Source organism: Canis lupus, chromosome 12 (genome assembly GCF_048164855.1).
Source record: "Canis lupus baileyi chromosome 12, mCanLup2.hap1, whole genome shotgun sequence".
Classification (NCBI taxonomy): Eukaryota; Metazoa; Chordata; class Mammalia; order Carnivora; family Canidae; genus Canis; species Canis lupus.
In genome coordinates this window covers 40,603,380-40,630,743 of record NC_132849.1, presented here as the reverse complement: position 1 = coordinate 40,630,743, position 27,364 = coordinate 40,603,380, and the positions used below count along the sequence as shown (strand labels likewise).

Sequence of the window (27,364 nt, the reverse complement as noted above, 5' to 3'; positions counted from 1 at the left end):
CCCAGGGCCCATCAAGCCTTTCACTTGGTTTCCACAACATCTTTAATTTCAATGTGAACCAAACCCAGAGGCGAAAGGGACCCCTGCACGGGTCCCACCTGGGTGGGACGGCTCTGTGTCCTTCTAGATGCCAGTGTCCCAAAGGCCAAGGCCTGTGTGAATGTGCAGGGCCCGGGGCCCAGGGCCCAGCAGCTGCACACCGTAGAGTGTGATGCTCGGCCTATGTGCCGAGAAACAAAGCTGCTTCTTCTGGAGGGTTCTCTGGGTCCTCAAAGGGAGACTGCTAAAAGCCCTGCTTCAGACTTCAGGGGACCTCTCAGACCCACATCTGGAGGCCATCTCACATCCAGCTCACACCTCCCGGAAAACCAGCCCACATTTTATTGTGTTCCACATCCTCCCTTGGCTGCCCTGGCCCACATTCTCCACTCCTCCTTGGGGTCAGAATGAGAAGCAGGCTCATCGACTTGCATGAACTCATTTGCTCTCCCTGGTCCTCTGCACCTGCTCCCTCCTGGACCATGAAGCCAGCCGTTTCCACAGCAAACAGTCATAAACAGCCGGAAGGGGAAGGGGCCTTCAGGTGCAGGAGGAGAGGTGGGGAGTAGCTACAAACACTCTGGCAAGGCCCGTTTTCATACAGATGTTTTAGGCCATAAACCGGGGGAAATGGCAAAGCAAGAAGTACGCCAGGTTCCTAATGACAAGGCCTGGGAAGCGCATCAGGGCTGCAGCGCAGATGGGGACTCGGAACTTCCTCAGCTGCTCACATCCATGCTCAAGCAGCTGGGCTGGGGCTAAGGGCTGGGGGCCCCAGAGAAACTGGGTGCCTGCCCAGGAATGGGCGCCAAGGAGGCAGACCCTGGGTGTGCAGTGGGTCTGAGAATCCCCAAATGTCCAGACCCGCACTGTGTCGTTCTGCACTTCTAATTAGCACAATTCCTGAAATTCCCTGCGCCTGACACGGGCAGGTTGTGTGGATAGGACAGTGTCTGTACCCAAGAGTCTCCAATCTGGCGAGGACGATGGGTGCACACACAGATGGTAACACGGGTCAGACTGTGTCCACTCAAGGACAGAGGGACAAAATGCGGGGGAGGCACAGGGGTAGAGAGGGACAGAGCAGTCAGACTCATCGCTCGGGGGTGGCAGCAAGGTGATCTTCCTAGGTGGGGAGGATCTGGACAGACATCACAGGGGAGGCACAGGGCGACTCAGGGAACAGCGTCAGTGTGGCGTGCAAGCCGGAGCACGCTATGGTTTAGGCCCTGAGAGGGGAGGACAGCCACCATGGGAGATGGTTCTGGAAGAGTAGATGGGACCAAGACAGAGGAAGGTCCGAAATACAGGAGTAGAGGAATCCTTCAGTGTTGCAAATGAGAATTAGGTACCAACTTTTATAAATCAAGGGATTTTATGAGCAAATCTGGGTTCTGGTGAAAGCCTGGAAGGTCTGGTAACCTGAAGCCTTGGCTCTCCTGCAGCTGCACTTAGCTGCGGCTGGGGGGTGGCTGTCCCTGCCAGGACAGGCTTCTCCGGTGCTGACGGCGGCCCCTTGTCAACCCCCGCACCTGCCAGCCCTCCATGGGGGGAGATGCCAGCAGGGAGGGGCATTGCCAGCCCGGGTGCTTAGGAGAGGCCGCTGAGGGCGGGGCATGGGAGGAGGCAGGTGCAGGGGAAGAGGAGGAAGGGCAGATGGGGAGGGAGGGGATGAGGAGGGCTGGGCCGCGGAGGGAAGAGCAGGGTCCAGGACGAGGGTGGAGGAGCCCGGGAGGCAGAGGAGCCTCCGGTGAGCCCTGCTGGGGTGTCTAGAGTTTGAGGTGCCTGGGCCTGGGGGGGCCAGCAGAGCCGAGCCCCAGATGGGGGCGCTGGGGGGGGCCTTAGCTGAAGGCCGCGGCCGGGGCGCTGCAGAGGCAGGAGGTGGCGGGAGCCAGGATCCCTCGCTTCTGGGGTGCGTGTGTGGGGCGCTCAGCTCCTGTGCTGGGAAACTAGGCAGGACCGGTGTTCCGAGGACCCCTGCTGGGAGGGGACGGTCCCTCCATCCGCACAGGGCTCCGAACGCGAGTCGGGAGGCCGGAGGCCAAGGCGCAGCCCGCGCACAGCGCAGCGGTTGGTGGTGGCTGTCCTTTATCCCAGGCAGGGAGGGGGCGGCCGGCTGCGCCTTCCCTGCCTGAGTCACATGCGAGCATTTTGTCTCCGGTTCCTCTGAAGCGCTCCTGGGGGACAGGGTGGGGTGGGGGCGTGAGTCATGTGCGTCCTGCGCAGCAGATGGCAGGGGGCAGTGAGTCACAGCCCCGCTTCTCAGTCGGAAGCCTTGAGGCCCTGAAGACACTGTGCCCGCGGCCAGGTCCGGGCACCCAGCTTGCTAGTGACCGTCCGTTAAACAGTGACAGACGTGGCTGGCTGTCACCTGCGGGGCTTCTCAGCTCAGACGTCATGCGTATTTCCTCACTGGGTCTCGGTTCTTGATTGCACCTTTGTTTACGTGGTTACTTGGGGATCGTGGCACTGGCACTGGCTGGGCTTCGGGAGAGCAGGGACCGGGCTGGTTTTGTGCATGCTGGATCCTTAGCATCTAGTCTTCTAAATGAATGAAGGAACGAATGAGTGAGTGAATGAATGAATGGCTCCATTTGGTGTTAACACTTAAGAGAATGTGGCTCTGAGTGTGTGTGTGACCTGTTTATGTACACGTAAATGATGTTTCATGTATGGAACGTCTTTGGAAAAATAAGGACACATGCGACATCAATACAAGAGCTTAAAGCTTCCTGGACACGGGCTGGGGATAGGAATCTGGGGTGATAAGAAATTTTATTTTCACTTTATACTTTTATTTCTCTCCCTTCTTCAGTCTCTCTCGCTCTCCATTTTGCTTTTACAAGGAACAGGAGAAAAGTTTACAGAGTGGGTCATATTAATCACATTGTTCCAGCTTTCTATTTCTCAGAGTAACATATGGGGAGCATGTTTTGTGACTGTCTGCACCCCCCTGATCTGGCCTCTCTCAGAGCCCGCCATCTGTGGGGTGGGCTCCACCCTGGGTTAGGGAATACTAGTGTGACCCTTCCCCTTTTGGGTATTGTGTCGGGTTCTTGGGAAGACAAGGGTCTGCCTGGCAGCCAGCTGGGACCTAACCCTTCCAGAAGTGGAAGAATGGAGGAAGTAGCAGAGCGAGTGCTGTGTCTGAGTGAGGACCCCAAGCAGATGGAGGGTGCCGTCACAGCTGTGATATGGGGTACACTGTGACCTGCGGAGTCTTCTATGGCCAGGGTGCTCTCTGATGCTAGGCGACAAGGCTGAGCCTGCCATAAAAAAAGGGTGACACTGCCTGGTTGGGTCTTTGGGTGCCCTGGGACAATAATGCATTATTTGATTTCACTGGCTCTGCAAATCCAGAGCTACCCCTCGCTGCCAATCATCCCTCCTGCAGATGCCAGGCAGCCTCTGGCCACGGAAGCTCCAAGTAGGAGGCAGGAAGCAGTGGATGTGTTAGCAAAGCCTTGACTTGGGAGTCACAAGACTGGGGTACAGCTTTTGCTCTACCAATTACTCATGCCATCCCTCTGAGCCAGAACTGACTTCCACTTTACAAAATTTTAAGACATATTTACTTAATAGTTGCGCAAAGCAGTTTCACATGATTGTTTTGATGTTCTCTTCTATATATATTACCATATATCTTCGTTTGTTTTTTGTGCCTTTTTAATCTTTCAGTTAGGTTAGCTAATATTTTATGTATTTCATTTACTCTTTTCAAAAAAACAGCTTTTGGATTCATGGATGAGTTCTGTGTTTCTCTGTCATCAAATTACTTTCTGTTTTTATATTTTCCTTCCTTCTGCTCTGTGTTTTTATTCCTTTTCTATCTTTTCTATCTTTTTTAGCCCACCCCACAGACAGCAGGCTCTGGGAGAGGCCAGATCAAGGGGGTGCAGACAGACTCTATCTTTCTGAGTTGGCTCTTAATTCATCTATTTTACTTATTTTTACCTGATGTATCAATCAAGATTATTCATTTTCTCTTGAGATCTCTATTTGTGACTCCATTGGATTGAATAAAGATACTTTTTCATTGTTGTTTTTTTTTTTTAGAAATTCTATCTTTAAAAAATATTTTATTTATTTATTCTTGAGACACAGAGAGAGAGAGAGGCAGAGACATAGGCAGAGGGAGAAGCAGGCTCCCTGCAGGGGGCCCAATGTGGGAATCAATCCCAAGACCCCGGATCACACCCTGAGCTGAAGGCAAATGTTCAGCCACGGAGCCACCCAGGCATCCTTAGAAATTCTAGTTGTATTTTCACTTTTAACCTTCAGGTAGTTGTAAAAGGAGTTTGTGAATTTCCAGATGAAAGGGACTTTTTATCTGGTATTGCTATAAAGTCTTAGTTTTATTATATTGGGATTAGAGAATATCATCTATACTATTTATGGGTCTGTGTAGCTCTGTGTAAGGTTTTTATGAGTGTTCGTACTTACTTGGGCATTGGAAAGAAGGTGTGTTTTCTATTATCAGGGTATAGAGTTTGCCCTGTTATTTAAGTAAGGTTGACTATTACTAGATCTATTTCTTTTCACTTGTTTTCTTGATCTGCTCAGGCCTGAGATAAAAAAAATACCCTCCTGCTTTGTCAGTCTCTCCTATTTCCTGTAATTTTTGCTGTATGAAATTCTCTAGTATGTTGACTGGCATATAAATATTTGTAGTTAATTGGAGTTGTGAACTATATAACCTTTGGCATCAGAAACTGGCTTTCTTTGACTTGTTTAATGATTTCTTTGACCTGAATTCTTCCTTTCCTTGTTTTAGCTTCATGACTTTTGATTTCTTCTTATTGGCATTTGCCTGGCATAACATCACCCACTCTTATTTTCAGCCTTCCCGACCCACTTTCTCTTAGGTGTGCCTTCTGTTTGTGCCATAGAATTGGGTTTTGTTTTGTGCTCGTATCTGAAAAAAAAAAAATATATATATATATATATTAATTTTATTTATTTATTCATGAGAGTCACAGAAAGAGAGGCACAGACATAGGCAGAGGGAGAAGCAGTGTGTGGGACTCAATCCCAAAACCCTGGGATCACACCCTGAGCCGAAGGTAGATGCTCAACCACTGAGCCACCCAGGGGTCCAGAAATATTTTTAAGGGGTGAGTTTAGCGTGTTTGCATCTGTAAACATGACAAATACTTGCTCCACATTTTGTCATGCAATTTTATGTTACATTTTTTTAATTTTTCCTTTTATTTATCTGTCTCCTGGTCTCTCACACCCTGGCTTCCTTTTTTTATAATTTTTCTTTTTGGCCTTGTTTTTTCTGTGTGGTTCTTCTCATGGTAAGAAAGGTGATTTGTTTCTCTAGTGTTTATCTTTACAATTAAAACTTTATATAACATCCTTAGCTTCCTTTAAACAGAATATATTAGTCTCCTTCTATAACAAGAACAAAACCAGCATGCTTCCTCTTCCTTCCCATCCTCCCTTTCCTCTGCCACACTGCATTGGTTCATAAAAGCATCTCCTCTCCCCACCCCGGAGCCCCTGAGTTTTATTGAGAAATGGTTGACACCCATCACTGTAGAAGGCATACAGCATGATAGTTTGAATATGTTGTGAAGTGAGTACCACAATGGGTTTGGTTAACATCCATCATCCCATATAGATGCAATAGGAAGAAAAAAAAATTAAAGTTCTCCTTGTGATGAGAACTTTTAGGATTTAATCTCTTAATAGCTCGCTCTCTGTACCACAGCAGTACTGGCTGTGCTCACTGTATCCCACATCAGAGCCCTGGTGCTTATTCATCTTGTAACTGGAAGTGTGTGCCTTTGGACCACGTTCCTCCAGTCCCCCCCCCCCCACACACACACACACGCACCTCCAGTAATCACGGATCTGGTCTTTTTTCTCTTTTTTTTAATGAGTTTGATGGTTTTTTAAAATTAGGTTTCATATATAATAGTGGTTGTACAGTATGTCTTTTTCGGATTCATTTCCTTAGCATAATGCCTTCAAGGTCCACTTGTGTTGTCACAAATGGCAGGGTGTTCTTGTTTTTTAATGTCTGAATAATATTTCACTGTATTTATATACTATGACTTCTTTATCCATTCATCTACCCATGGGCACTTAGGTTGTTTCCATGTCTTGGCTCTTGTAAATAATGCTGCAATAAACACGGGGGTGAAAATTTCAAGTTGGTGTTTTTGTTTCCTTTGGGTATATCCCCAGGAGTGGAATTGCTATATCATTTGGTACTTCTAGTTTTAGTTTTTTGATAAACCTCCATACTTTTCAAGTATGGAAGAGTATAGTATAGTGGTCACCCTAATTTACAGTCCCACAAACAGTGCACAAGGTTCCCTTTTCTCCACATCCTCGCTGGCATTTGTTGTCTCTTGTCACTTTGATGATGGCCATTCTGGGGGTGTGAGGCAATAACTCATGTGCCTTCACTTTGTGTTTCCCTAATGATGAGTGATGGTGAGCATCTTTTCATATATCTGTTGGCCATTTGTATATCTTCTTTGCGAAGAGGTCTATTCAGGTCCTTTGTCCATTTTTTAATTGATTATTATTATTTTTGCCATTGAGTTATAGGAATTCTAAAAGTATCTTTTTGAATTTATCTTTGCCATGTTAAATATGCACATACTTCTATTGCTACACTTGTTAGCTTTTCATGACCACAGGTTACAGATGAGGCAATGAGCAAACTTACTCTCCTTTCAGTCTTTTGAACTCTTCCCTTTAGTTAAAATAATGGTGTCAGCTGTATATTGTCAAGATATATATCAAATTTTTATTTTTGATTCAGATCTCTAATTTTTCAAAATAGTGACTGCTCTAGGGTTTATCATAAGTAGTGCTCAAGTGATACCATTACACATATCTTGTGAGAGGGTCACAGGATGCTTTCATTCAACCTTCCCACCCTTGTGTTCTTGTTTTCATACATGTTACTTGTTGTGAAGAGATTAAAAATAAGAACAAAAAGTATTTTATATTTACCCTTGTCTTCACCATTTCCAGGAATCTTCATTTATTTATTGAGATCTAAATTCCCATCTGATATCATATTCCTTCTATCTGCAAAACTTCCTTTAACATTTTTTATAGCATAGATCTGATGGTAATGAATTTGCTCAAGCTTGTCTCAAAGAGTATTTTGTCTTAATTTTCAAAAGATATTTTCACTGGTATAAAATTATGAGTTGATGGTTTCTTTTCCCCATCCAGTACTTCTATCTATCTATCTATCTATCTATCTATCTATCTATCTATCTATCTTGGGGGGAGGGGGAGTGAGAGGCAGAGGAAGAGGGAGAGAGAGAATCTTAAGAAGGCTCCATGCCTAGCACAGAACCTGACATGGGGCTTAATCCCATGACCCTGAGATCATGACCTGAGCTGAAGTCAGGAGTCAGATGCTCAACTGAGCCACTCAGGAGCCACCCGCCCTGCCAACCCACTACTTTAAAGATGTCTTATCAGTGTGGTACTGGCACAAAAACAGACACATAGATCAATGCAACAGAATAGAGAATCCAGAAGTGGACCCTCAACTTTATGGTCAACTAATATTCGACAAAGGAGGAAAGACTATCCACTGGAAAAAAGACAGTCTCCTCAATAAATGGTGCTGGGAAAATTGGACATCCACATACAGAAGAATGAAACTGGACCATTCTCTTACACCATACACCAAGATTAATTCAAAATGGATGAAAGATCTAAATGTGAGACAAGATTCCATCAAAATCCTAGAGGAGAACACAGGCAACACCCTTTTTAAACTCAGCCACAGTAACTTCTTGCAAGATACATCCACGAAAGCAAAAGAAACAAAAGCAAAAATGAACTATTGGGACTTCATCAAGATAAGAAGCTTCTGCACAGCAAAGGATACAGTCAACAAAACTCAAAGACAACCTACAGAATGGGAGAAGATATTTGCAAATGACGTATCAGATAAAGGGCTAGTTTCCAAGATCTATAAAGAACTTATTAAACTCAACACCAAAGAAACAAACAATCCAATCATGAAATGGGTAAAAGACATGAACAGAAATCTCACAGAGGAAGACATAGACATGGCCAACATGCACATGAGAAAGTGCTCCGCATCACTTGCCATCAGGGAAATACAAATCAAAACCACAATGAGATACCACCTCACACCAGTGAGAATGGGGAAAATTAACAAGGCAGGAAACCACAAATGTTAGAGAGGATGTGGAGAAAGGGGAACCCTCTTGCATTGTTGGTGGGAATGTGAACTGGTGCAGCCACTCTGGAAAACTGTGGAGGTTCCTCAAAGAGTTAAAAATAGACCTGCCCTATGACCCAGCAATTGCACTGCTGGGGATTTACCCCAAAGATACAGATGCAATGAAACGCGGGGACACCTGCACCCCGATGTTTCTAGCAGCAATGTCCACAATAGCCAAACTGTGGAAGGAGCCTCCGTGTCCATCGAAAGAAGAATGGATAAAGAAGATGTGGTTTATGTATACAATGGAATATTCCTCAGCCATTAGAAACGACAAATACCCACCATTTGCTTCGACGTGGATGGAACTGGAGGGTATTATGCTGAGTGAAATGAGTCAATCGGAGAAGGACAAACATTATATGGTCTCATTCATTTGGGGAATATAAAAAATAGTGAAAAGGAATAAAGGGGAAAGGAGAAAAAACGAGTGGGAAATATCAGAAAGGGAGACAGAACTTGAGAGACTCCTAACTCTGGGAAATGAACAAGGGGTGGTGGAAAGGGAGGTGGGTGGGGGGTGGGGGTGACTGGGTGACAGGCACTGAGGGGGGCACTTGATGGGATGAGCACTGGGTGTTATGCTATACGTTGGCAAATTGAACTCCAATTAAAAATATGTAAAAAAAATATATATATATATGTGTGTGTGTGTGTGTGTGTGTAATAATGGTGTAAAAAATAAAGATGTCTTATCAGCTTCTGGTTTTGCAGAATTTATGAAGATAAGTCTGCTGTAATTTGAATCTTTCTCTCCTGTACATTTCATATCTCTCCCCCGTGTTTGCCTACACCATTTTCTCTTTATCTTTGGGTTTCAGCAGTTTGACTGTGATGGGCCTAGTTTTTGTTTTTGTTCATTTTGTTTTGTTTTTAAATTTATCCTTGTTATTTTCAGCGTTTCACAGAACTATGAACTGTGGTTTGTTGCTTTTAGCTAATTTAGGAAAATTCTTGGACATTATATATTCAAATGCTTCTTCTGCCCCATTTTCTCTCTCTCCTGAAACACCAATTTTGAATCATTGATAGTTGACATTGCCCACGGCTGTTGGATGGTTTCTTCATTTGTTGTTGTTTCCATTATTTTGGCAATATGTGTTTCAGTTTGGATAGTATCTATTGATTGAGCTATCTTTAAGTTCACTATTTCTTCCCTCTACTATATATTGTCTGCTTATAAGCTACCAGGGGAATTCCTTACCTTTTTTTTATTTTAGTATTTCCATTTGACTATTTATGATTTATATCTTTCTGCTGAAATTCTTCATTTGTTTACATATGTTGTCCACTTTTTCTACTAGATTCTTTTCCACAAAATAATCATAATTACTTTAAAGCTTCTGATAGTTCTAACATTTGTATTGTCTTGGAGTCTGGTTCTAGGAATTATTTTCTCTCTCGATAATAGGTTTTTTTTTTTGCCTGGCTTTTTTGCAGGTCTCATAATTTGTGTGTGTGTGTTTGTAACTTTTTTTTAAATCTTTTTTTTAAAATTTTTATTTATTTATTTATTTATGATAGTCACAGAGAGAGAGAGAGAGAGAGAGAGAGAGGCAGAGACACAGGCAGAGGGAGAAGCAGGCTCCATGCACTGGGAGCCCGACGTGGGATTCGATCCTGGGTCTCCAGGATCACGCCCTGGGCCAAAGGCAGGCCCTAAACTGCTGCGCCACCCAGGGATCCCTGTGTTTGTAACTTTTAAATGTATTCTAAATGTTGTGTTTAGAATAACAGTAAAGACTGAGGTAAATAGAATTTATGACAGGAAGTGGGTATCCCTCTTTTCCCGTCAGGCTGTTAGTATGTGGGGTTGAAGCAATTATAATCAGCTGTTGTGGTGAATTTTAGTTTGTAATTGTTATAATTTACCTCATTGCAGTGCAGACTTCAAGTTCCTCCAGTGGTGGACTGCCTGCTACCTTGCATTCAGTATGGTGTCTGTGTGCTATAAACTTTTTCTCAGTGTTCCTACCAGCCAATATTTCAGGAGGCCCTGCCTTTCTGAATCATAGAGGGAGACTCTGTATAGTCTTCCCTAGCTGTAGACAGTAATTGCTCAATAATGAGTTTGAGTCTCCTGTGGGGTAGATGGGGCTCCCACGTTCCTGATCTTGCCTTTGTCCTAGGCAGTCTGTGTACATTTGGCCCTCATTATTGCTGCTTCTCACATCTGTGGAAACCAAACCCTGCCTATACTTGTGGGACATCTTGGGCAGGGAAGGGCTTCCTGCCTCACGCCAACCCTGACCTCACTCCCTAGTGACAGCAGACCTCTGTTTTGTATCAGTGCAGGGTCCTGGAACTGAGTAGTCTCTTGCCACTCATCAGCAATAGATGGGAACAGACAGGTTTCCTACTCTTTCTCCAAAATCAAATGGTTTTGTTTTTATCATCGTCCAAATGTCATGGATTTTTTTTTCCTACATATTTTGTTTCCTGCCCTTCCAGTGGCTTTAGACTTTTTCTTCATAAAAGAGTCCAGGATAAGAATGGGGTTTTGTGCCCTTCCTCCACGGCAGCAGATTACCTGGGTTTCATGCCATTTATTCCAATATAAGGTCTTCTGCCTTCGCCCAGTTTTTCGCTGGCTTTCAAAGGAGCCAGTGAGGAGGATCATGGTAAAGAGCATGTGAGTACTTCAAGATTAGCAGTGGAAATCATAATCATCCAAAATTAAATATGGAATAAAAACTCTACCTTTCAATGGTGTGGGAGTAATTAAATATCCATATGCAGAAAACAAACTCCCATCCATATCTGAAAACTAACTCAAAATAGATCATAGAACTAAATATAAAACCTAAAACTGTGATGTTTCTAGAGGAAATCTTTTTTTGGCAAAGATTTTTTTGAATTTGGCAAAGATTTTTAAATATAGGACATTAAAAGCACAACCCATGAACAAAAGATACATTTGACTTATCAAAATCAAATACTGTTAAGAGACTAAAAAGGCAAACCAAAGATTGGGAAAAAAGCATAGATCTGATAAAAGATTTGTATTCAGACTATAAAAAGAACTGTCAAAACCAGTAATAAGAAAAGCATAGATCTGATAAAGGATTTGTACACAGACTATAAAAAGAACTGTCAAAACCAGTAATAAGAAAAGCATAGATCTGATAAAGGACTTGTATACAGAATATAAAAAGAACTCTCAAAACCAATAATAAGAAAATAAGCAACCTAATTTGAAAACGGGCAAGAGACTTGAGCACTTCAACAAAAAAGACACATGGATGGCAAATAAACACATGAAAACATGTTCAACATCATTAGTCATTAGGTAAATGCAAATTAAAACAACTACATTAAAGTGTAAATTAAAACTACTACACCAAGTAACTATTACACATCTATTTGAATGGCTGAAATGAAAAAGACCAATCATATCAAGTTTTGATGAAAATACAGAAAAACTGGAATACTATAGTAGGAATATAAGGTAGTACAGCCACTTGGGAAAACAATTTGACTGTTTCTTAAGATGTTAAGCCTAAAGTTACTATGTGATTCAATAATTTTACTTTCAGGTGCTTACCAAAAGAAATTAAAACACAAGTCCACAGCAAAGACTTGTCTACAAATATGTACAGTGGCTTTATTTGTAATATATGTCCATCAACAAGTGAACGGATAAAGAAAGTATATCCACATGATAGAATATTACTCAGAAAGGAAAAGGAACCGATACAAGGGCATCTCAAAATAATTACATGGAATGAAAGAATCTAAATAGCAAATACATATCTATGACTACATTTACAAAAAATTCTAGAAAGCACAATCTAATCTATAGTGATTAAAAAAAAACATATCAATGGGGAAACTTTTAGAGATGGGGATTAGGGAAGGCAGGAAAGAGGAATTACAAAGTAGAATGGGGAAACTTTGAGAGTTATAAGGACTCTGCCTTTGGAAATCTCTACAGAGGTAGAGGGGTAAAAGGAACATGCCATGCACCCTTCTGTTCCCCCATAGTGGGGGAAGACCTACATCAGACAAGTGGGCCTAGAACACCCCCCCAAGACTCCTCTTGTTCCATGACTCCAGCAGCAGAGCCAGGGATGGCTTTGGATCTATAGCCCAGTGAGCATCAGCCCAGCCTTGGAACAGGCCAGCATCCTCCCCTTGACACAGACAGTCAAGTAACCAAGGAGTCTCTGACAATCCTCTCACCAGGTTGCAGAGGAGGAACCCCTCAACATGAGCTCCACCTGTCCCTGGAGACCCTGCCTCCCCTGTCTTCCCCCAGGCCTTGTCTTAAGCCTTCTGGAACTGCCAGCAGGTTGGGTGGGCAGAGTACTTAGTGTTTGATGGGAGACAGTTCTCTTCCTGAGTCTGAGGGAGGGGTTAGCACCACTGCAGGTGGATTTCTGACCTGAGAACATGGAATTCTTAGTGCCTTTTATTCTTAGCTTTGGTCTTTGCCTGCAGTTCTGGAACATGAAGAAAAATCCTATTTGGCACCCGGTTTCAAAATCCAGTCCATCACCAGCTCATTTCATTGTGCTTTCCCCCACACCCCCTAAGCTGTTACCTTTAGTGTTGACAGTGGGGTCACCATACACAGTGGAAAGGGCACCCCAGCCTGCAGAGCCTGGCTCTGCCACTTGTTAGTGGGTAGTCAATAATCTGCCCCCATTCCCCCCTAGATTTGGTATGAGGACAAAATGAATTAATATTTGTAAAGAACTTAATGCATGGCACACACTAAGTGAATTCTGAAAGTTTGCTCCTATCTTATCGTCTTGTATTGAATAAGCTACCCCACCTCCCTGAGCTGCAATTCTTTGCTTGTAAAATAGGCTCTAACACTCCATAAGGGGAATTTGAGGATTAGCTGAGATTACTTGTAAAAAGCACATAGCACAATGCCTAGCACATAGCAAGTGCTCAGTAACCATGAATTCTCTCCCACTCCCCTCTGCTACAGTCCTTTTGGAAGGCCACACCTTGTAGCAACAGGGTTTGCTGATTGGGAGACACGTCCCTGGAAGTCACTGTGCTAGGCAGGCCAGAATTTGACATGGAGCGAAAGGGGCAAGACCCATCTTTGCTTGCCTGAACCAAGGGGAGAAAGAGTATTCCTGCTTCTTAGTGCTTTCCTTCATGTGGGATGAGTCCTGCACAGGGTAGCATGAGGTCTGGGTTCTGGCCTCAGCTCAGCCTACAAACTGTTGTGCAGGACTGGACAGGAGTCTGAGGCCACCCTGGGCTGCTCCCCGTGCTCCCCGTGCTGAGGGAAGTGGGCCACATGATGTGCATCTGGGGCTGGTTCTGGCCAGTCATTCCCTGCCAAGCCACCCAGGGCCATCCTCCTTCCTGTTTTCGTTCTAGGGCTCTCTCTCGTCAACCTTTCACCTGGATGATAGGTCTGTGCTACCAGATTTTGTCATCCTCTGGCACGGCCCATCGTATTCACTCCTCCTGGATGCACTTCTCTGCTCTGCCTGAAGGATGGCGATGAAATGACATCTCCATGGAAACAAGTGTTGATCCTACAGCTGCTTAGTGATGTGGTGCAGGATGATGTAAGCTACGCTCTGGTTTCCTGAGGCGCTTGGTGTGCTTTGATGTGCCTGTGCTACTGGAGCCCAGATGATTAGGAGGTTGCTTCCCTTGCTTCTCCCCTTCTTATGTAAAAGGCAAAAAGAGCTGGAGATTGAGCTGTGCTGGGAGGAATGCTCTTGTAAAGACAGCTGTGTCAGGAGTCAGAGGTAAGAGGATGAAGGTGACGGGTTTCCCTGGAGACCCACAGGTTGGGGGAGCCTTGGACACTGTGTCCAGGGGGGTAGCTGCTGGCCAAAGGCAAGCTTCCCCATGACGCTGGGGGCAGCTGCCCTTTCCCCCCAGAGCAGCCCTAGCAGAACAGCACAAATGGAAGCCTACACACTGGATCTCCAGATGCTTAAAATTATAAGCCTGGCCAGCAGATTGTTAAATAGAACATATTCGATCCTCTGACCTTGGCGACATGGCAGCCAGAACAGTGGCCCTCCAGAGATGGCCACATCCTAATCCCAGAAACCGGTGAACTTGTTATGTTGCATTAGTGTTGTAGACAGAGGGAAGGTTGCACAACGAGCTGACTTCAGGACAGGGAGGATTGCAGGCTAGATTATCTGTGTGGGTGCCGTGTAGTCACAGGGCCCTCAGGAGAGAAGGGCAAAGGAGAAGGGCAGAGTGGTGCCATGGGAGAAATACCCAACCGGCCGCTATTGGGTCTGTGGGTGTTGGTGGCCCCTAGATGCTAGAGAAGGCAAGAGGACAAATCCTCACATCAAGCCTCCAGAAAGGAACACAGTCCTGTCAACAGGAACACAGTCCTGTCAACACCCAGTCAGACTTCTGATTTATGAACTCTAATACAATAAATCTGCGTCAGTTCAAGTCACTGAGGCTGCGACGTGCTAGAGCCACAGGGAAGCCGAACAGGCCATCGCGGCCTGATGGGGAACCATCAGGAGGCAGCCTCAGGCTCCGGTCACTGGCCTGGCCCAGGGAGGGGCCTTCTCCCCTGTGCCTGAGCGCAGAACCAGTCCTACCACTGGAAGCAAAAAGTCATTTCCTCCCCCTTTTCCTTCCTTCAGTAACTCCTACAAAACAAAGAAAACAGAACTAGCTAAAACCTTCACGATAAAGCCAAAGCCAGCTCTCCACTTAGCAGGAGAAAGGAAAGCAGCTCTTTCGTGTTAAGGGAAGGTTGTGGGGCCTCCAGGATGCGCGTGCCCGTGCTCATTGTGCTGACTTTGTGCTGCAGGATTTTCACCTGTGAGATGGGATTCAGCAAGCGCAGGCCCAAGGCACAGTGCACCAGCCCCAGAGAGCCCTCCCTGATCATGCTCTGCTGGGGCACTTCCTGGTGTCGACCCTTCTACATCCTCATTTCTTCTCGTGGATAGCGACATAGTGTGCATACCTAGTACATGCTCATCTGGTTGAGGACTGTTTACGCTTCCAGTCCCAAACAGGTAAAGCACAATGCTAGCCACGTTTCTGGTCTCACAGAATCATCGTTAGTCAGTTAAATTATTCAGGGCTCAGGACAGCTGGTTACATGTTACATCAAAGCCTGAAACAACTGGTTAGGCTTACCTTTTCTGCAGATAGCTGTGTCTGTTTGGCTCCATGCTTTTGTAGCCTCCCAGACCCCTTCCCTGGGGCCCCTTGATCACCTTCATGTAGGCCCATCTGTGCTGAGATCCCTGGGTAGTTTCTTTCCTAAGTTGGGGAGAAACTGAAAGCTGAATGGCCCTGGGGATCTGCCCTCGAGCCAGCCTGGCCAGGCTCCTTTGCTGGCCTAGGTCTCAGGTTTACTACCAGGCTGTCTTCCCGTGGCCAAGCGCTGCCTCTAGCTCCTGTTCCAGTTGTCATCTGGGTGTTCTGGGCTGTGACAGCTGGCCCAAGTTCTTTTCCTTCTACAACTCACTCTGGCTGGAGTCTGGAGTCTGCTCCTGAGGCCCTGTGTCCTCTATATGACCTTGACATGTCTCCTGCCCTGGGGACATCTATTGACCTGTCTGCCAGGACACTCACCCACTCCTACCTGTGGCCACGCTGCCCTATCTCAGCCCCCTCCTGTCCCGTCCTCTCTGGATGCATCGTGGCTTCCCAATAGGACTGGCTTTATCCTCCTTCCTGCTCTAGGTCCACCCCCTTGACCTCACCTTACCTAGTGCATCCATAGCCTGCAGGTGCAGACACCTCTTTGCTTGGTTCCCACTTGTATCACTTTTCATTTTTTTAAAGATTTTATTTATTTATGCATGAGAGACAGAGAGAGAGGCAGAGACACAGGCAGAGGGAGGAGCAGGCTCCATGTGGGGACCCCGACATGGGACTCGATCCCGGGACTCCAGGATCACGCCCTGGGCCCAAGGCAGGAGCCTACACGCTGTGCCACCCAGGGATCCCCCCACTTTTCATTTCTTAATTTGTTCATTCACTTAGCCACTCAGCCAGTCAGCAAATATGCGCGGAAGGCCGGCTCCGTGGCAGGCAGCACGCGGGAGGCTGGGCTCTGTGCTCAAAGCCCAGGCGAGACTGACCCCCGAGGCCTGAGCCCCCGCGTGGTGAAATGATCTTGAATGGTGGATCTGATCGTGGCCCTTGGAGAGCGGTTCAAACAATCACACCAACAACACAGGGCAGAACAATAGATTAGATTATAGTTCTAATTAGATTACAGTTCTAATCTTGAGAGAATTCTTTGGTAAAATAAGCGCTTCCGGTAACAGTAAACAAATTAGCTCATAAAAGCAACATTAATTAATTTTTGATATTTAATTTTATATGTGCCATGAATTTCTCAGGAAGTCCTGGCCGAGACTCCTTTATATCCAGGAGTTGGCAGAGGAATTGTCTTCCGCCAGTTACGGTTGAGGAAAGAGGCTAGCTTGGCAGGCCAGCCGGCCTGGCCATCCCGGGCCACCTGCTGGCAGGGCCACCTCTGAAGACCGAGTGTCCAGCGAGTGTCACAAATGTGCATCGCAGTGTGAAGGTCAGGGTCGTCTTGCAGCAGACGGAGCGGCCCCCTCTGTCCCTGTGCTCTGAAGTCAAGCTGGAAATCTGAACATTAAACAGTTTTGCAATAGAGGGACAGCTCTAATTACAGATTTAAAATCAAATGTCATATTTATTATTGTATCCCACAGGGTATTCATAATGGCACCATTTGGCCCCCGCTCAATATTTGATACTTGGCCATTCTGCGTTTGGCCAGGATGAGTGTCCAGGGCACCTCTAAAAGGATCTAATTGAGCCTTTTGTGTTTCTTTCTTTGACAGATATTTTACCCCAGTTAAAAATAGCTCCTCACACAAGGGCTGAAAACAGGCTCCTTCTCTGAGCACTTCCTCGCGCGGGTTCTCAGCCTCCCCCTGAATCATCGTCCCTGAGCCGCTTCACCGCCACCTCATGGAGAGGCAAGCCAAGGCCTCCCACGCTTCCTCTGGGGACGCTGTCAGCGGGTGCCTGTCCCGTTGCTGTCCAGCCAGCCCGAATCAGGTCTTAATATGCAGCCAGATGGTGTTGCTGCCCCTTCCAGAACCACCGCCTGCTGTTCCTCCAGCAAAGAGGAAGGAGCACACCTTTTGTCCCGGTACCAGGAAGCCAGCAGTCCCTTCTGTGGCTCGATTTTAGCAGAGCCTCTCCGCCACTCGGAATAGTTCCTGAGTCTTCTCCTCTACCCGGTGCTCCAGGCAGAGTTTTGACCTGTCAGGAAATGGTGTTTGAGGTGTGCTGAGGAAGCAGAGGAGGAGGCGAGGATGGAAAATCCAAACATCTGGGCAGCCCGGGTGGCTCAGCGGTTTAGAGCCGCCTCCAGCCCAGGGTGTGATCCTGGGGACCCGGGATCGAGTCCCGTGTCAGGCTCCCTGCATGGAGCCTGCTCCTCCCTCTGCCTGTGTCTTTGCCTCTCTCTCTCTCTGTGTCTCTCATGAATAAATAAATAAAATAATAATAAAAAAGAAGAAAATCCAAACATCTTTCCAAAATCGCTGTGAACAGGCAATTTATGTTTTCGCATCAGTCTGGCTTTCAAACAACCAGAGCCACTCGTCCGATGAGTTCCTGGCATTCTCATAAGCCATACCATCATGCCTCCATCTGGGAATCAGACAGAGTTGTGACAACCTGTAGAACCATCCAGCTGAGTCAGGTGACAGGTTCCTGAGCCGGCTGGACAGGCTGTGGCATCACCCACACTGAAGATAATAACACCACGAAGAAAGTTCTCTCCATTCTGGAAACCTAAAGGAATGTGTGCAAGTCCCTGCCACCCCACCCCCTGGCCATCATTCAGCCACATACATACTCCTTGTCTTCAGTACGACTTCCACGTTGGTACGTTTTAGAGAACACTTTGCCGTGTTTGTCTGCACAATGGGCTGCCTGAGTTCTAGATTATAAATAATTTCTTTTCAGGATTTCAAGACTTTCTTTTTTTCTTTAGGGTTACATTTAATATTTTCCATGTAGTTTGCCTTTCTGGGAGAATGTTCTCAGGGATGAGTCACTTTGGTTTGCCCAGATGGTCTTCCTTTCAACTGCTTTCCCTATTTTAATGATCTCTTATTCATATATATATATATATATATTTCAAAGTGATATGTTTGATTTGAGGTTCCAGGCTGAGACCCAGCTTACTACAAATTCCACCCATATGCCATTGCTTTATCTTATATACGAGCTGGCAGGGCAAAGAGTGCTGGTTAGCTGAGATCATTCGGGCATGGGTTCTCAATGTGAAGTCTGTGCAACACCTGTGTCCACAATCAGTGTGCTTCCCCAAACTGCAGACTGCTGGATCTGCTTACAAAAACACCAAAAGAAAAGTCTGGTGGGGGCACCTGGGTGGCTCAGTGGTTGAGCGGCTGCCTTCAGCTCAGGACGTGATCCTGGGATCAAGTTATGCATCAGGTTCCCTGCAAGGACCTGCTTCTCCCTCTGCCTATGTCTCTGCCTCTCTCTCTGTGTCTCTCATGAGTAAATAAATAAAATCTTAAAAATAAAAAAAAAAAGAAAAGTTTGGTGGGGTTGGAGGAGGCCTTGCAATCTGCATCTTCCATATATACAGCAGGTGATACTGGTACAGGTGGAGTCTGAGAATCACCATCCCAACCCAAAGGGCAGGGTGACAATTCCAGCTGTCCTCCCAGGTTGCCTTTCTCCACCCCTCTCCTCAAGCTAGGATTGGGTCCTCTTGCCCGCCCCTGTAGCTTTCTGTAACTTTCATATAGTTCAGAATCTTGATGGCCACGCTGAAGGCAAGCCACGCTGTTGAGGTTGGACCCCGTGGACAGTGCCTAGCATGGGTCTCCGCGGGCTGCTTCCCACACCTTCTCCGGTGGAAGCAACACACAAAAAATGTTGACATTCGAATTGCACACTGGGATTAACAAATGGGGTTTCCCGCAGCTGCAAAGTGCTGGTCTGGAGGCTCTGGTCTCCCCAGCCTGGGCAGTGCCCCGAGGGCTCAGGAGATGGAACTCTCAGCAGGCCTGTGGCCCGTTGGTTTGGAAGCCTTGCATTAGATGCCTGTGGCCCTCGTGTGGATAAGAAATGAATGGTGGCCTATAGGAATAGAGAGGAGGGGACTAAGCAGTGCAGATCGAGGGGAGGGATTTTAGATTTTAGCAACTGATTAGATATGGGGAACAAAGAAGGGGAGGTGTCAGGGGGCTGTGGGGTCCGAGCCCAGATGGGATGTTGGGCCACAGACAGAAGTAATGGCAGCCTTGTTCCTTCACTGCTCACCTCCCTCCTCCATGTCCTGCCTGAACCCACATGCTCTTCCCTGGTCATCTGTTCCAGGTGCTACTTCAAGAGCTCTGAGGCTGCAGAAGCTGGAGATGACTGCTTCTCCCTCCCAGATCCTGGGCTCCTGCTTATACCCGTGAGGAATTTATTGCACGTTTCCCCGCTTTTTTTCAGCTGAGTGAGACACACACAGGCTATGCACCTTGTTCCATGATTTGTCAGGGGTCGAGGTGGGGGATTCACCTCTGGGCTTTTCATCCTTAAGTCAGTGTCTTGTGTGTTTCCGCAATCATCATGGACATTGGCACCTCAGCATCCCGACCGCTAACAGATACGTTTTGCTCTTTCTCTCTGTCATTGCACTGTGGGCCCATCAGACTCCTCAGACTCCATCCATGCATTCTGCAGAGGGGGGACCCCCAGGCTCAGACCCAGGCACCAAGTCCCCCAGCCCGCAGATGGCAAAACAGGGAGGGAATTCAGCTTCCTTGAGGATGGTGTCCCCTTCAGCTCCAGCAAATCATCAACTTCCTTAGCCCAAAGTGCAGTGCTCTCCGTGACTTGCACCCCCCAATCCTTTCGGCAGTCCTGAATGGCAGCAATAGGAGGGGTCCACTTCTAGGCAGGGCAGACCCAGGAGACAACCCCAGGGTGGGTTAGGTTTTGTGGAGCCTGAAATTTATACAATTTTGAAGACTGTCTTTATGAAAGACATGCACCCACGGACTACTTTTGCTGATTTCGCAGAAACCAGGGAGCTGCTGTTGAGGGGCCCTGAAGATGATGCTTCATTATCTCCCCAGTAATCCGCCTCTGTATAAAATGCTAAGCACTGCTGAGGGCACGCAAAACCTGGGTCACTCTCCCCTCTGCTCGCAGGCATCTTGTCTGGCACAGATGCAAAATTACAGTATCTTTGCATCTGAAAACAGCACTGTCATCCCAGAGCCCTGGAGGCCCATTCTACATGTCAAGCTAATTATTAGGTGATGAGAGAATGGCTCCAGTGTGTGCTGCCTGGGTGAGCTCTGCCGCTGCCAAAACACCCCTGGAGGCCAAGTGACAGGCTTGCAAAGAGGGGAAGAATGAAAGGTTTCAGGTCTGGATGCTAAAAACCAGCCCTGAGCTCACCCCTGTCAGGAAGCTGCCTCAGAGGTGGAGGATAGGAGGGAGGCTGTGGCCGAGGCTGGAGGAAGCCAGGGCAGGTACAGACCAGTTCCCCAGAGAAAGCAGCAGTGGGAATTTATTTTTTTATTTGTTTTTTTATTGAAGTTCGATTTGCCAACATATGTATAACACCCAGTGCTCATCCCATCAAGGGCCCTCCTCTGTGCCCCTCACCCAGTTACCCCAACCCCTCGCCCACCTCCCCTTCCGCAACCCTTTGTTTGTTTCCCAGTTAGGAGTCTCTCATGGTTTGTCTCCCTCTCTAATTTTTTCCCACTCAGTTCCCCTTCTTTCCCTTATAATCCCTTTCACTATTTCTTACATTCCCCATATGAGTGAAACAATATGATGATTGTCCTTCTCCAATTGACTTTCTTCACTCAGCATCCTCCAGTTCCATCCAAATGGTGGGTATTTGTCATTTCTGATGGCTGAGTAATATTCCATTGTATACATAGATCACACCTTTTTTTTCAATTTCATTTATTTATTCATGAGAGACACACACACACAGAGAGAGAGAGAGAGAGAGAGAGAGAGGCAGAGACACAGGCAGAGGGAAAAGCGGGCTCCATGCAGGGAGCCCGACACGGGACTTGATCCCAGGTCTCCAGGACCATGACCTGGGCCGAAGCCGGCGCTAAACCGCTGAGCCACCCTGGCTGCTCCATAGACCACGTCTTCTTTATCCATTCCTCTTTCGACGGACAACATGGCTCCTTCCACAGTTTGGCTTTTGGGGACATTGCTGCTATAAACATTGGGGTGCAGGTGTCCCGGCGTTTCACTACATCTGTATCTTTGTATGGAATCAGAAATGACCCCGAAGAGCCAGGGGAATATTGAAAAAGAAAACCAATGCCGGGGGCATCACAATGCCAGATTTCAGGTTGTACTACAAAGCTGTGGTCATCAAGACAGTGTGGTACTGGCACAAAAACAGACACACAGATCAATGGAACAGAATAGAGAACCCAGAAGTGGACCCTCAACTCTATGGTCAACTAATATTCGACAAAGCAGGAAAGACTATCCCCTGGAAAAAGGACAGTCTCTTCAATAAGTGGTGCTGGGAAGATTGGACAGCCACGTGCAGAAGAATGAAACTAGACCACTCTCTTGCACCAAACACAAAGATTAACTCAAAATGGTTGAAAGATCTAAATGTGAGACAAGAATCCATCAAAATCCTAGAGGAGGACACGGGCAACACCCTTTTTGAACCTGGCCACAGCAACTTCTTGCAAGATACATCCAGGAGGGCAGAGGGAATTTAGCTCGTTGCATGCATTGTTTCCTTTAATCGCCCAAGCAACCTTTTAAATTGGGGCTTCTCAGGATTACTGATTACCTTGTGAAAGCTGCGGCCCCACAGCTTGCCGGGCCCCTCACTACCAGTGGGGCTGCAGCTTTCACAAGGTAATCAGTAATCCTGATACCCCCACCTGCCCCCACCACACTGGCCGGTTGTGTGGGAGGGGTACGCCAGGTTATCCAGGGGAAGGGGGTCCTTAACTTCTTTTTTTAAGGCAATCTGGTGAAGTTTATGAACCCCTCTTCAGAGTAAAATTTTTAAATGCATTAAAGAGAATACATCAGATTATAAAGGAAACCAATTACATTGAAGTGTGGTTATCAAAATATTTTTAAAACCTTCAGATTCGTGATATCGTATCACACGTGCTTCTTTGTTCACACATCAGCGAGATCTAGTGACAGGTCTAACAACCACCGTAATTCTGAAGCCGTGATGAGCTTAAACAATAATTTCAGCTATCTGCAGCCAGTGCTCTCACTGTCTCTGTGATTTCTACCTGTGACAAATCCTAGGCGCTGCTGAAATGTCTGAGGTCCCTGGCGTACGTTCATAATAGCAGGTGAAGCTAAATTTGGGCTGAGTTAGTGAAAATAAGGATGTAAAAACCTTTCCCATGCAAGTTCACCGACTCCTTGAATTCTGCCCAAGGGCCCGATGTCAACCCATCAGCATGAGGTATGTTAGCTGTTCAAATTCTTCCCCCTAATGACAGTGGGCGGTATTTTCTTCCGCTCAGCTGAGTTCTTGGTGCTTATTCTGTGCTCTGAGCCCTGGTGACCAGTGCAGAGGAACCATTTCTCCACCTTCTCACTGGATTATGATCCAAGTGTCTCTGGCCGGGAGGCTGTCCTATATATAATCTGTCCCTGCGTAAGGAAGCCTGCAGTGTTCCATCACAGGTCTGCAGAATTTTATCCATTGCCCCAAGACCACAACCCTCACTCCTGCCCTGGCCTGTCCTCATGCACACGCTGCAAGCTCATTCCCCATGAGGGAGACTCCAGAAGGATCCATCAGGTGGCCCTCTCTGCTCTGTTAAAATAAAATAATAGAACATCGCTACCAAAAAGGTGTGGGGTTGGAGAGCCTACAGAGCTATTTTGGGATGGGTGGCTTATTTTCTCTTCTTCTGATGGTTTGTTTTCAGACTCCTTCACAGAACGCCAGGGAAGCCACAGGAGCTGAGGAGGGGGTGATGCTTGTTCCCCGGGGCCTGCGGTGGGGTGAGGTGGGGAGACGCCTCCCCGGCTTCTCAGGAAGGAAACTGCCAGTTAGTAGTTTCTCCAAAAGCCCACCGTGGTGGCGGATCACCTGGAAGGTGGCCCACCGTTTGACAGGCTGTGACTCAGGCTGGAAGATGGGAGAAGGCTGTGCAGGGCCTGGAGGAACCCAGATGGTGTCAAGAGGCTGTAAGATGGGAAAGGGCTGAGCAGGGCCCGGAGGAACCCAGATGGTGTCAAGAGTGTCAGAGCTGGAAGGAATCCCAGAGGGCTGGCGGCCCACTCTCCTCATTGACCAGATAAGAAGTCGGAAGCTGGGTCCCACTGGGTCACGGGCAGAGCCAGCACTGGCAGCCTCCAGCCGCTCTCCTCCGGCCTGACCCGGCCTGATCCTTGGTGGCTCCCACCCTGGAAGGCTCAGTGAACCCTCTGGGCTATGTGGTAGCTCCTGACACCCTGAGTCTCTAAACAAGGGGACCACAGACTTTAGCCAGCAGCTCTCCCTGCCTCAGGTACCCGGGGCCCGTGCTGGAGCAGTGATCTTTTGCCGTGGTGCCAGAGGCGCTCCCACCCTGTGCCCACACCGCCCAGAGCTAGTGCCCCAAATTCACCACCCGCAAGGTGACTTTGCCCCGGGGGCTTTATAATTTGTGGGTGCCCTAAAGTGGCCCAGCATGGGCCCCTCCATCCTGTTCTTCAGGCTTGTGGATTATACTGACCCTGGCTTCAGATTACTCTAACACCAGACCCTCTTCTCCAGCCTTCTATTTTAGGTCACCTTTAAATGTCCGCAAGTCTGCTCCCTGCAACTCCTTGAGATGCGAAGCAAACTGCTCACCGCGACTGCCCTGGCAGGCTCCTCCTGGGCTTCTCTCCTGCCCTCTCCGTGCTCCTTGCAGAGTCCGGAGATCTGGGAGGAAAGAGTTAATGCCTTTTCTCTCAATGCCACCCCCCAGCTTCTGGAGTGAGGCTCAATCTGATGCCTTTCTGTCCACACCTTCCCACTCTGAGGCCTAAAACCACTGAGATCTGAGGCCTAAGGCAGATGGTCAGGCACACAAGTTCTCTGGCCCAAGGCCACATAATGTGTCAGGGAGGATTGAGGCCCTTGATGCTCTCTTACAGATTTTTTTTTTTTAAGATTTATTTATTTATTTGACAGAGAGAGAGAGAGCACAAGCAGGGGAGAGTGGCAGAGGGAGAGGGAGAAGCAGGCTCCCCACTGAGCAGGGAGCCCTATGCAGGGCTCAGTCCAAGGAGGCTGGGATCATGAGCTGAGCTGAAGGCAGATGCTTAACCACCTGAGCCACCCAGGTGCCCTCTTACAGCTCTTTCCCCTGGGCATGTCCCCCATCCCCTGCTTTAGAGGTCCAGCATCTGCACACCTTTCCTCCTGTGCCTGTGAGGTTTATTCCCATGAAAGCATTTAAAGCTCCTTGGCCCAAAGCAGACATGACGAGCTCAACTTGGAGGTCTCCCAGCTCTGGAGACTGCCCGGGAGTCTGAGGGAAACTGAAAAAACATGAGCCCTCAACCTTGGGGAGCAGGGAAGGGATTTGGAGCCATGGACCCAGCAGAAGGTAGAGGGGTCTCAGTAGCCCTGAAGCAGGCCCTCCACGAGATAGCTCCCTAGTAGAGCCATGCAAAGCCCCTCGTTCAATCCCAGAGGCCTGGCGGTTCAGAGGGCAGTGAGTGGAGGCTTCCTGGGGGCTGTGGGCCAGCCTCCAAATAAAGCCCAGACCTCCAGATCCTCTGGCTTTGGTCTGGTTCCACTCCTGCTTTTGCACTGGTGAGAACAGAGGGCTCACCCTCTCCTTTCCTATGTTGTTCTAGACGCCTCCTCACCAGCCCTCTGACCCTCTTCCTCTTGTGCTGAAGATACATGGCAAAAAGGGTGCTTTGAGTGCGCCTCCAGGTGGGAAAGCCACAGAGGCAGGACTAATCATACACTCTGCCTACCTAGGAGCTTCAGCTACCTACCTAGAAGCTACCTCCTGCCAGCTCCTAGGCTCTTCCCTCACCAGGCCCTCCCTTCCTTCATGGGTTCCACCATAGCTGCCCATTGACAGCCTCCCAGACACATCAGCCTTCTGCAGGCCTTTGGGCCTTTGCACACACTCTTCCTCTGATGGATGCTATTTCTTTGCTCATCTGCCTCAAATGTCCTTGCCAGCCCAAGCCCAGTTCGAACAGGTACTCTGTTGGGCTCCCTCCATGAAGGTGGGACCACATCCTGCTCCTTGAACCCTGTGCGCCTGCCACAGAGCCGGGCTCAGAGTAGGTGTTCAGAAAATATTCATTGGATGACTTTATTATGCACCGGCTGTGAACTATGCACTTTGCATTGTCTAGGCTTGCCATGTCCTGCCTTTGGCAACTCTATAAGCCAGGTGGACAAACAAGGTACCAGCCCTGCCTGGCAGGAGATGTGCTCACCGAATCAGACACAGGAATAAACAGGATTCGAGGAAAAAGACGAGCAACCCATGCAAGAGTAGTTTCTGCTGCCGGCAGCCTCCAGAGTGCTGTGGTGTGTCTACCTGCTTGTTCTACGATGCAGCCATCAAAACGTTGATTTTTCTACTGATGTGTATTTACAGCCTTTTACTTTATTCTGTTTATATTGCCTGAAAGTTTTGATGTGCATAAGATATCTGCACAGGGATTCATGCCATATAATTTAGAGATAAATACGCATTTATGGGAGGGCGTGCCTGAAAATGATTCTCTAATGAGGGTGATTAAAATGGGCTTAAACTGTGCTGACAGCCTTCTGCTGGAGGGGATGCTAGGACGGCTTCCCAGGAATCTGGCCCCTTCCCTGCCTCTTGCCTCCCCCAGTAAGGCCACAGCCCCCTCCATGCTCTGACTTCCTTCCCAGAAGATGGGGACTTTCAGTCTGTGCTCCCCAACCAGCCACATGCTGCCCCCAGCTCCTGTCAGCCTGAGCCACCACCCTCCAGGTCTGGGCAGTGAGTGGGGATGAGGCACTCAGGCTACTCTGCTCCCTCGAGGAGAGCCTCGCTCCGCCTCCAGGGAGAGATGCTCAATGGCTGGAAGGGGTCTCTGCCGAGCCAACCCTAAGAGAGCAGTTGACATGAGAGCAGATGGAATGGTTTTCAGTTCAGCTTTCCCAATGAAAACCACTTTTTTAAATGTCCCTGAACTTATTGTTTCTGCTCATATTTCTCCTCCTGCTGCCTAGAAGCCTTTACGTTTGCAAGTGGCCCTGCCCAGGGTTGGAGAGGTCACACCCGTCCATCACAATGGGGAGTCTACTTCAGCAGGGTTTCTTTGCCTCCCCACTGAGAGCAGGCCTGGGGACAGGCACTGGTGTTTCCACACAACACCGACACAGACACGGAAAAGAGCAGCAGCCATCCTTTTGTGGCCTCATTTTCCACTTTGTGCCAGGGATGGAGCTGGCACTTTGCAACATGATTCGTCCTCCAGCAGACCTGTGAGGTATAGATCATCACCCCATTTTAGAAGTGAAGAAACTGAGATGCAGAAGGCTGAGTAATGCTCCCTCCTCCTAAAGATGTTTATGTCTTACTCCATAAAACCTGTGAAGAAGTGAAAGGGACTTTGTGTATGTGATGAAGGATTTCAGGATGGGGAGATCATCCTGGATTTTACAGATGGATCCCATGGAATCCTTTCAAGAAGGAGGTGAGAGAGCCAGAGCGAGAGGAAGAGGCACAGTGATGGAAGCAGAGGTCCCGGTGATGCCAGGCTACCAGCCAAGGAACATACGCAGCCTCTAGAAGCTGGAGAAGACATGGCAATGGATTATCCCTAGAGCTAGAAGGAGCACAGCCCTGCAGACACCTTGATTTTAGCTCATTGAGATTGATTTTGATGCCTTTCCTCTAGAACCATAAAGTGACAAATTCGTGTTGTTGAAGGCAGTAAGTTTGTGGTCATTTGTTTTAGTAGTGATAAAAAACTCATCTGTAAGGCCACAGAGCTGGGGAAGTGCTAGAGGTGGCATTTGAAGCCAGGTCTTGTCTGTCCCCACAGGTTCAAAAGATGCTAAGAAACTTCATCAGAGCTTGGAGCCCAGGGGCGAGGAGCTCTCGCTCAGCCAGGCTAGGGAGGTGCCCGGGCCTACGGCGC

At 47.7% G+C, this 27,364-nt stretch overlaps 1 long non-coding RNA gene across 1 annotated transcript; it reads left to right on the top strand.

The window, feature by feature from the left end:
- The first annotated feature begins 1,707 nt into the window (after positions 1-1,707).
- LOC140601564 (uncharacterized) lies at positions 1,708-27,160 on the top strand. Its single transcript, XR_012004571.1, has 4 exons — positions 1,708-1,789; positions 13,619-13,998; positions 15,042-15,252; positions 17,068-27,160. It is a non-coding gene; the product is annotated as an uncharacterized lncRNA (long non-coding RNA).
- The last annotated feature ends 204 nt before the right edge of the window (positions 27,161-27,364 follow it).